Source organism: Rhyacophila brunnea, unplaced genomic scaffold (genome assembly GCF_057557595.1).
Source record: "Rhyacophila brunnea isolate RB1 unplaced genomic scaffold, BYU_Rbru_1.0 scaffold_13, whole genome shotgun sequence".
Taxonomy (NCBI): Eukaryota; Metazoa; Arthropoda; class Insecta; order Trichoptera; family Rhyacophilidae; genus Rhyacophila; species Rhyacophila brunnea.
Window position 1 is genome coordinate 17,817,225 of NW_028232785.1, and position 10,834 is coordinate 17,828,058.

Consider the following 10,834-nt stretch of genomic DNA (forward strand, 5'->3'; position numbering starts at 1 on the left):
TTTACATTGTCACATTTTTTAATAACTTGTCACCAGAATGAGTGTTTTTGTGTCTTTTCATGTTACTGGATGTTATAGATGAATAATCACATTGGTCACATTTGATTCGCTTTTTACCAGAATGAGTCATTTTGTGTATTTTTAAGTTATTGGACGATATACACGAATAATCACAATGATCACATTTAAATGGCTTTTCACCAGAATGAATCCTTTTATGTACTATAAGGTTACTGGATGATATACACGAGTAATCACATTGATCACATTTAAATGGCTTTTCACCGGAATGAATCTTGTTATGTACTGCAAGGGTACTAGAAGATATACATGCGTAATTACAGTAAACACATTTATATGGCTTTTCGCCAGAATGGGTCATCTTGTGTATTTTTAAGCTATTGAACCATTTACAAGAGTAATCACATTGATCACATTTAAATGGTTTTTCACCAGTATGTGACATCTTGTGAATTTGTAACGCACCAGCTTTTATAGACGAGTAATTACACTGGTCACATTTAAATGGATTATCGCCAGAATGAGTCCTGTTGTGTATCATCAACGAACGATATTTTACACAAGAATAATTGCAAATTTCACATTTAAATTGCTTTTCACCAGAATGAGTAATTCTGTGGCTTTTCATGTGACTAGCTGTTGTAGATGAGTAATCACATTCTTCACATTTGAATGGCTTTTTATCACAATGCGTCATCTTGTGAGCTTTTAAGTTATTGGACCATATACACGAGTAATCACATTGATCACATTTAAATGGCTTTTCGCCAGAATGTGTCATTTTGTGGATTTTTATCAGACTAGATCTTCTACAAGAGTAATGACATTGGTCACATTTAAATGGCTTTTCACCAGAATGAGTCATTTTATGTGTTTTCATCGTATAAGATAATACGCATGAGAAATTGCACTGGTCACATTTAAATGGTTTTTCACCAGAATGTGTCATTTTGTGTGTTTTAATGTGCTGAGACGTTATACATGAATAATCACATTGATCACATTTAAATGGCTTTTCTTTTGAATGAGTGATTTTGTGTCTCTTCATGTTGGTAGACGAGGAGCAAGAGTAATTGCATTCATGACATTTAAATGGCTTTTCGACAGAATGATTCATTTTGTGCAGTTTTAATGGATCTGTCTGTGATCTCATCTTTTTCCCTTTTGCTTTATTATGATGTACCGTTTTGTGAAGTTTCAATAAATATAACGATGCAAAAAAATTAAAACAAATTCCGCATACAAAGTTTTCGTTGTTAAACGATGTTTTTTCTAACTTTATAACAGCTACCAATAAATCTGGATTTTCCACGTTAGATTCTATCATATGTTTACGTTTGGGTGTGTGACTGACGGCGTCTGCATTAGCAATGGTTTCATTTATCCCGACTTCTTCTTTAATGTCTTGTTCAACAATCTGTATTTCATCTCTTGGCCGCTGCACATCTGAGATTACCTTTGAGGATTCGAGCCTCGCGATGTCAGCCAATGTACAAGTTGCAGGAATCGACTGAAAGAACAACTATATTGTTTACAAAATACAACAAAAAACAAATATGAGATATGTTTTAAATCATAATTAAAACTCAAAACTTATAGACATGCATAAATAAATATTGAATGGCAGTGGACAGTTACATCAGTATATTAAACAAATTTCTTTTATTCTATGAATGATTCATAAGATTTGACAATGTAATATTCTCATACGACGTCAGCCAATACACGCTCAAGGCAAGCCGTCTAACGCACACGGCTCACCATAGACATTATTATGCTGATACACCTATTTGTGTATGGGAACAATGGGTAACGCCACTATTTTAGTAGCGTTATTTTCTCGAATGCTATTATAACTCCGGTAGTACGTCACAATGATGTCATATGACGTCATGTCGACAGGGCGACTACAACTCGCAAGTTCTAACATAAGGCCCTAGATAACCAAAATCAACGCAAATTTACAAGCAATCCATGTAAAAACTACTAGGTAATTTCATTGTAAATATTTTTAATGCCAGAGAGCTAATTGCTAAAGCGTATTGGGCCGAACAACCACCAACTTTAGATTAATAAGGCCTGAGCATAACTTTTTGCACAAGCAACGAGTGGTGCACTCCTCAGCTGTCAAAATCAGATCCCAGATTCTTTGACATATTGATTCGCCCTTTCTCGGTTAAATTGAATTACTTATAAAAAAATCTCAAATCAAATATATTAACTATCAGTGTTATTTATAAATAATATACATTCCTGTTATTCATCAGCTGTCAAAGTCACACAAAAACCGGTGGTAATATCGATTTCCAAAACATATGTAGCATTGATCTATGCATTAAATTTGTAGAAGGTGTATTAATGCTAGTGTATTATTTATCATTTAATTAATCTGTAAGTGAACACGAGATACGCGTCAGTATGAGCACAGACAATGGCATGCAATGACAGGTCATTCATAGACAACGGAAGGGGAGGAAAGGTAGGACCAGTCGTGAATGTATCGGCTTTCTCTTCAGTCGGCAATGGCAGAACACGTATATTACTGAGGTGTTTACAAATTATGTACCTAAGCTGAAAACGAACTGAATTTTAAATTTTGATACTTACTATGAAAAAATGTATGTAGGGCATGTGCTTCACTTACACTGTAGACCTTATAAAACAGCGCTCGAAATGGAAATTTTTAAGTACCGGAGCGCTCGAATTTTGATGATCGATTGATTAATTTGATGTTTTATAAAAATAAGTTTTTTCGATTCTATTTATATTGCCTATCTAGAACTGCGCAGACGGTCAAATTATTTGTTTACACAAAACGGAGCGAAAATCTCGTGGATTTCATGAAACGGAACGCTTCGGTTCATTTTTGAGTCTTATTAAGTAAGGTTTTCTTGATAAAGTTATATACAATGACTAGCAGATGGTAATATACCACTAACACTGCAGTAATAACTGTTTACAAAGATTAAGCTGTGACCATTGATAAGTTCACTGTAAAGATTGGTGGAAGACTGTATACCTGATTGACTGGTCTACGGTCCAAATAGATGCAGCCGAGTTGCGGATCCTCGGATTTGATTTCTCGTTTTGTGTCTGCAACACACTCGTCGCTTAAGTCATTTCCTTGATAGTTCGTCTCCGATTTTATAATGCGCAAGTCTGTTGAAGGTTTCTGAAAAAAAACATGTTTTCATATAAAGGAAATCGAACATGAAGGGTAGCCGGAAAGAAAGATCATTATCCACAAAAATCGCAAAATCAGTTAATGATGCTATCTTGTGGAGAAGAAAAAATATTAAAATCAAAAGATTATTCACAAACATTACACCAAAAATTTAAATATATTTTTTTGTAATATATAAAGTGAATTGTGTAAATGACTATTATAATATAATAAATTGACACGTAAAATAACTTTTAACTGAAGTTTAATAAATACTATAACAATTAACTTTTTTCATCGTAATAGATTTTTGGATTTCCACCGTGTGTACTTCTTCCTTCTATCCTTGACGCTTCGGGCTCATTGGAGAGGCCATTATCAAGAGATGATATGTTTTATGATAAAGTGTAGTGTATGTATATGCATGCAAACGTTGGTCTAAGAATGACAAAAGGAATCCGATTAGCAAAGAGCAAATATTACTCAGAGTAATGTGTCGATCGTTACAGCCAAAGATACCGGATCGAATATTGGATTTTGCTGACAGTCCCGGAAGCCATGATGCATTCATATACCTACACTACACGTCATCATAAAATATATTATCATCTCTTAATAATGGCCTCTGCAACGAGCCCGAAACGTCGAGGAAAGAATCAAGAAGTACACACGGTGTAAACCTAAAAATCTCTTATGATAAAAAAACAGGCGTGAAAGTCTCAAACATTATATAAGTTTTTTTACTTTATCTCAAAACTGATGTGATAATGAGCTTTCTTTTCGTTTGTCCTACATCTATTTGCAGCGCATCTTACCACCAGTATTGGTAAGACCATGCGGAAAATTGCAAGCTTTAACTATACCCAGGCACCGCCATCCACCTTAAAAACAGACTTACAGGGACGGTGCTGGAGTGTATGGAGACAGATATGGGTGAACTATACATCAGATACACCCAAAAGTCACAATTGATAGAACCCTAATAGCTAAGCATGACTGACTTCTAAGAAATATACATAACAATCGTCACAATAAATACCAATTAAAACAAGAAGGAAGCTTCGGAGGGCCTGTCACCGATATATCGTGCTTGGCTGTAAAGTCTGCCTCTGGAGTGTGGTATTCTTCATATCTTCTTTTTCAACCATGTCCGATCCTAATAGGATCATATTGGGCCTCCATAGAATGTAGGTTTGTATTAACAGACTTTTTTTTTACGAGAAATGTATGTCAGCCACTTGCTCAACCTATTAGGTCCATACTCTGACTCATCCACAAATTGACAAACAATATGACGTGTACTTGTCAGACCCAGAATTTGAACCTAGGACACACAACCCTATAGGCCGATGCTTAAGCCGTGCGGCAAACGTGGTTTTATATCACACTTTCAAAACCTCTCTAAATTATTGTTTGTCAGAATTCATGGGTTTCCGTGTCGGAAGATATAGGTAAACAACTTAAGCACGGACCTGCGCAGAAGCACACTTACTTTCGTGCGCATATAGTAGGTGTGAAAACGCTGCTTCTGTGTGTGAAAAATCCATTTTACAGAATATAGTAGTATGTTTACAGTTTTATAAAGAATTCTCCGAACCGAATTCCAAATGGCAAGGTTACGTGACGGAGACTCTACTTACTTACACAGCCATAACTGCAATCCGCAAACAAGCATATAGCTCTATAAGCCAATTCGATGAGGTACCTTAAATAAATAGCTTTGAAAAACTAACCTCAAAATTGCAGCTGACATCGATGTCATTCTCTTGCTTTATATAAATGCTGGCGTTCTGGTCGTTTGGTTGCAATAAAGGTACCTCAAACCATTGCTGCCCTTCTGTATCAGCTTCGAATTCATTTGGTTCGCGTTTTATATCCATTTTGCGTATTTAATGTAACAAATTGTAAAACGATGCCGCGAGTCGTGGCAGACTGTATTGATTGCAGGCATAGACAAATATAGCAATCAGTGTTGCCATCTTGGTCTCCGAAATACGCAAACCCAAAAATTATGGCTTTTCGGCAAAAATTATACCTAGTGCCTACGCGAAATGTTTAGACTTTGTTTCTCACAGTAAAACATTGGATAAATGAGATTTAGTTCAATTTTATTATAGGCAGGGCTTTTTTTTTTAAAAAAAAGGTGCCGGAACTCACTTCATGTCAAGCTTTTTACTAAATAAAATTATATTCAAATGTCACTTAAATGAAATTTAAAGGAGCTATGCCACGAAGCGAACAAAAAAAGGTTGATTTTTACGATAATTTTTTATTTTAGTCAAAACAAAGCTACAGAAACAATAAAATACATACATTATATTTGAAATATATTGTACAAATAAGACTAAATAAGACTAACTTTAAAATATAATTGTAAATACATATGTAATGTATTTATTTATGAACTTGAATAAAAGTTTAGAGTGATTTCCAAAGTTTTTTCCAATTCTCGTCTGATACATCATCTCGATTCCTTTTCTTAGTGTTAGAGTCTAAGGCCGAATGTCTTCCTTTAAGTAACCACCTATCAACATATTTTGAAGGATCGAAAAGTGTCAAGGGTGGTCCCACGAGTTACACGTTACGTCTTTAAGTTCAATCAAATCCAAAAACAAATTAATTGGTGAATTCATTCCAACACTTTCGACACAGCATCGAACATACACAATGAGGGTGGTTTTTTGGCTTATGGTGGTAGACTCATCAATTATCAAAGAAATTATATTTTTCGATTGAACAATTTCTTTGAAAACATTTTTTCTCATTTCATCACATATATGATTTACAATGTTAACACATGCGTTAGTGGAATGGAGAATATGACCCATTTCGATCCCATTTAGTTCTTGGAGATTAATTTCACTTTCAAACATATTGAATGATTGATTTTCCTTAGCTACTTTATATGCAGTTCGAAAAATGTTTGCTGTTATTACTTTTTCGCGAGATAACGATTTTAAAAAAGTATTTTCAATCTGCTTTTTTTTGGCTTCAGAAATGATTTTTAACGCTGCTTTGTGTGCAATAGATCCTCTGTGATCGAAAATTTTTTTTCGAAGTGACCCCAATTGTAGCTTCCTCTCTTTCCCAGAATACGTGATTTCATTATTGGCCCATTCTTTGGATATTTTCATTCCCATTGTCGTTTCAGTTCCAAGAGTTCCAACGTTTCTGCAAATTGTGCAGCCAAGTTTCATTTTGTGTACGTTCAACCATTCGTTTTTTGAGCAAAAATCGTTTTTTTGATCTAATGACCAGCAGTCTGGCCAATCGTTTTGAGTTCGACCTTGATCCCCGAGATCAGCTAGAGATGATTCAGGAACATCTACATGTACCGATATTTCCATATCTTCTGTCATCGTTTCTGTTTTGAGCTTTTTATTTGCGGAATCGGCGCCGCTGCCGGTGGTTGAGAAGTAACAGGAATTTTTTTTCATATTTAAACTTGGGGTTGCACTAAATAATATATAAAATAGTTGCACAACACGTAATCGTAACACAAACTGACTAAACAAACGTAAATAACAATATACGCAGATGCTGCCATGCGATAAACGTCAAACTGTCAAAATCATAATACGCAGCATACGTATGAAGCTAGTTACATACGCATGTTTGCTATTTAAACTATACGGTTACTTCACTAACACTAACACGCCAACATTCAAAATGGCTTCCACCTGTACCTTATTTTATCATTTTAACGAATTATTATTGTAATTACTTAAGCGCAAATATTTTTTCGTTTAATTGATTTTGAAATAAAACCGTGAAAAAAGGTGCCGGAACGCCGTTCCACCGCGTTAAATGGAAAAAAAGCCCTGATTATAGGTATAATATGCGGCACCAAGGCCAAACGACCTTAAATCTTCATCATCTGTAGTACCTACTCGCGTTTGTAGTAACTGTGTTGAAGAGTGCATGGCTCTTCGTCGTGGATCTGAAGGAAAAAATGAAAAAGTATTGGGAAAAAACAAATAGGGGTTATACAGTCACAGTGGTATCTCCTTCGAATCGACGGAGTCAGTACTGCGGAATATTTTATTTTTTTATATCAGAATTCAATGCAGATGGGGAGGGAACCAAATAGCCTCTAGGAAAATATACCTAGAGTAGAAATATCAGTAAGATATAGTGTAGGTAAGCAAACTTTAAGAGCAGTATTGCTTCCGGTCTCGAAAATTCGATGGAAATGGCTGAATCATAATTGTTTAGATCTTTGATCGACTGATTTGAGAAGCCTGCTGTCATGGAGCTGTAGAATTTTTAGAAAGTTTCAAGACGTGGTCGTAAATGGTTTCTTCGTTCAAGTCTCTAAGAAGAGTGGAATTGCGTACAAACCATGGGACATCTGTGATTATTCTAAGGTATTTGTTTTAGCGTTTTAAAAATGTTCTGTAAGATTAGCATAGCCAGCGCTCGAAATGGAAATTTTCACGAACCGGAACGCTAAATAAGATTCCGAAAATATTAACACGTTTATCTAATTATACGTATATTTTATAAAAATAAGTGTAAGTAGGTACATATTACTTTTTGTTATATTGCCTATCTAGCTCAGATGGTCAAATTATCTTTTTTCGCGAGACAGAGCGATTATTTTGGAGATTTCATGTCACCGGAACGGTGCTCGAGTGCGCTCTGGTGCATTTCGATCCCTGAGCATAGCCCCAGACGGGGGCAGCATATTAATACGTCATAATGGGACGGGTGCCCGCAGTACCTATAGAGGAGAAGTTTGCCTATAAGGGCGAGCTTACTTTTTCTACCTATTCTACCTATTCCGCCTAGTCTGGTGTTCGCGACTTGAGCTTGGCGCTTTTTGATTTCGAAATATCTATTTATTATTATTTAATATTATTTTTGACTTTAAGCATGTGTCGGTCGGACTTTTTGTAAAAGTTATTGCAGAGCTTTTGTGTCGTCTTATTTTTATTCGCCATTTTGTCACACCAAGTAACGATTTGGTTAGACGCAGCTTGGACAATATCTATAGAACGATTACGGTTTCCTGGTCGCGCAAGGATAGCGGCAATGACATTATTAATGGACGACGCACTCAATACAGTAGCTAGCAAGTAAATTCGCGCATTCGCATGTATTGGTAGACGTCACGCAATTTCCATTATGCGATATCACGCATCGGGAATTTATAGCAATATGACTTTTATTGTAATGGCGTTAGAGCAGTGTTTCTAATGTCAATGTTCATTTGAGCGAACCCGTTCGAACCGAACCATTCGGCAGACCCAACAAAAAGCATCAGGAATTTATAGCAATATCACCTTTATTGTAATGGCGTTAGAACAGATTATCCCATTTGGCAGACCCGACAATAAAGTGAGTGTCATTTTCTTTTCCAGATGCTTCGTCCATATTAATGTCATTGGATAGCGGTACCCATCAGCATATTGGGTAGGTAACGATAATCTGGGAGCCAAATCTGGATTTGGATATCGGAATGTCGTGGGTACCTATACAAATTATACAACAGTAGCCCGATCACTGAGCCTTATGGGACACCGGCTATGGGGTTCCGTGGAGCTGATTTGACTTTGTTTATTTTTACTTTGAATTGTCTGTAACTAACGAAAGAGGACCAGCTTCAAAAAGTTTAACTATACAAAGGGCTCACATGTTTTATATTCTTAACATTTATTATGTAACTACCTTTACTAGCTAGTTTAATTCCAGTATTGTTATAACGATACTATTTTTTGGCATAGCCTTTATTAATTCATTGATACCTAAATTAAAAGATTAATTACATAAATGTACTAGACATAATAATTATTATTATTTCATAACAATTTAATATCGACTACCTCATAGAATAACACACTAACTCTAAATTATCAACTTTTCAGGAGAGCAAAAAAACCATTCAAAACAATGTGTAGCAAAAGCCGTTTATTGTCTGCAAATATTATTTAAATTATAATTTATATCTTTAAATAGTGTATCATTTAAGCAGACAATTAACTTTCGCATGACATTAGTTTAGTGAATAACAGCCTGAATGTATTTTTCCACGTTAAGTTTGACAACTAAAATTTTACATCAAGATTTGGTGTGATTTTTCCCGTTTATATTTTTTAGAGGTTGTATATATCTATACTTGGTGTGTTCTTCCACGTAATTATTTTTTTTTTGATTAAAAAAGTACCACGTAACTTAAGATGGTGTTTTTTTCCATGCTAATTCTGAACGATAATCTTAAATATCTCGACGTAGAGAGATTTTTGTTTTGATTTTTACGAGGAATGACATACTATGTGCTCTTAGTGTTTTTTTTCTCGTTGATATTTGATTAAACCAAAAATATTTTTAGATATTCTGATGGAATATGAGGAGATTTTTTGACTAAACAATATTTTATCGCAATAAACTCTATTTTAACCATTCAGTCAGTTTCAGGTAATTGTTTTACAGAACATAATATTATAGTAAGATAATTGCAAAAGGCACTAAATGAGTATTTCACTCAGCATAATAATGATTGATAGTATAAATTAAAAAAAAATGATAGAATGTTAGTAACTTATATATTTTACGTAAATTACGTTTGCATTGCAGCATTGTCAAGTAAATAGGTGCGTACATGGATATATAAAAACTTTATGTAAATAAATCTTCTTTTATATTAAGTGTGGGAAAACTATCAACTAACATACAACTATATTCTTAAAATTAGATTTTAAATATGTAAAAATATTACTTATAACACTTTTATTTATATGCAGCTACTTATTTCTATTGCACCTTGCTTAGCTGTCTGTAGATGCCAAAGATAACAATAGCCATCCTTGCTAACAGTCAGCGCTCGAGATGCAAAATTTTACGAACCGGAGCGCTCGATAATTTTATCAAAATATTAAGGTTGTTATCTAATTGTATATGTATTTTATAAAAACAAGTCTGTTAGATTTTTTATTATATGACATATCTAGCTCAGGCTGTCAGATTAATATTCCACGAGACGGAGCGATAGTTTTGGAGATTTTATGAACCGGAACGGCGCTCCGGTGCGTTCCGGTCCATTTCGAGCCCTGCTAACAGTATCATAAACAGTGAGATTATAGATGGCATATTATTTTCTCTTATATTGAAAGACTCATACTTCACTTTTTGACGCAGTAAAAATTTTTGTAAGTCAAAGCATGCTGTAACAGTTATAATGCGATTTTCTTTTGCATGATTTATATCACCCTGTTTCATCTCTCTAGAACGTTCTGTAAATAATAAATGTTGCTAATAATCACTTTCCAGTTATTGTTTCCGTTCTTATTCAGACGAATTTAAATTCTTAAAATAGGGTCTGCTTAACTCATCGTTAAGGTGTACTTCCTTGTACCTATCTAATTTATATTTTTTGTATTTACACATTTCTACTGTTTATTAACATTTTATCTATCTCTTTTTTTATTTAATACTGTTTTATATTTCTTTGTTTCTAAATATCATGATGTGAACGTCTTAAACATATAATTTGTAATGTACACAATATGTTAAAAAATAAATAAAATTAATTGAAATTGAATTGAATCAGTATTTTTATATGTTATTGCATTTATCCATTTTAGGTAGTTAGGTATGTGAGTATATAAGGCAGGGATGGCAAACCTATGGCACGCATGCCACCAGTGGCAC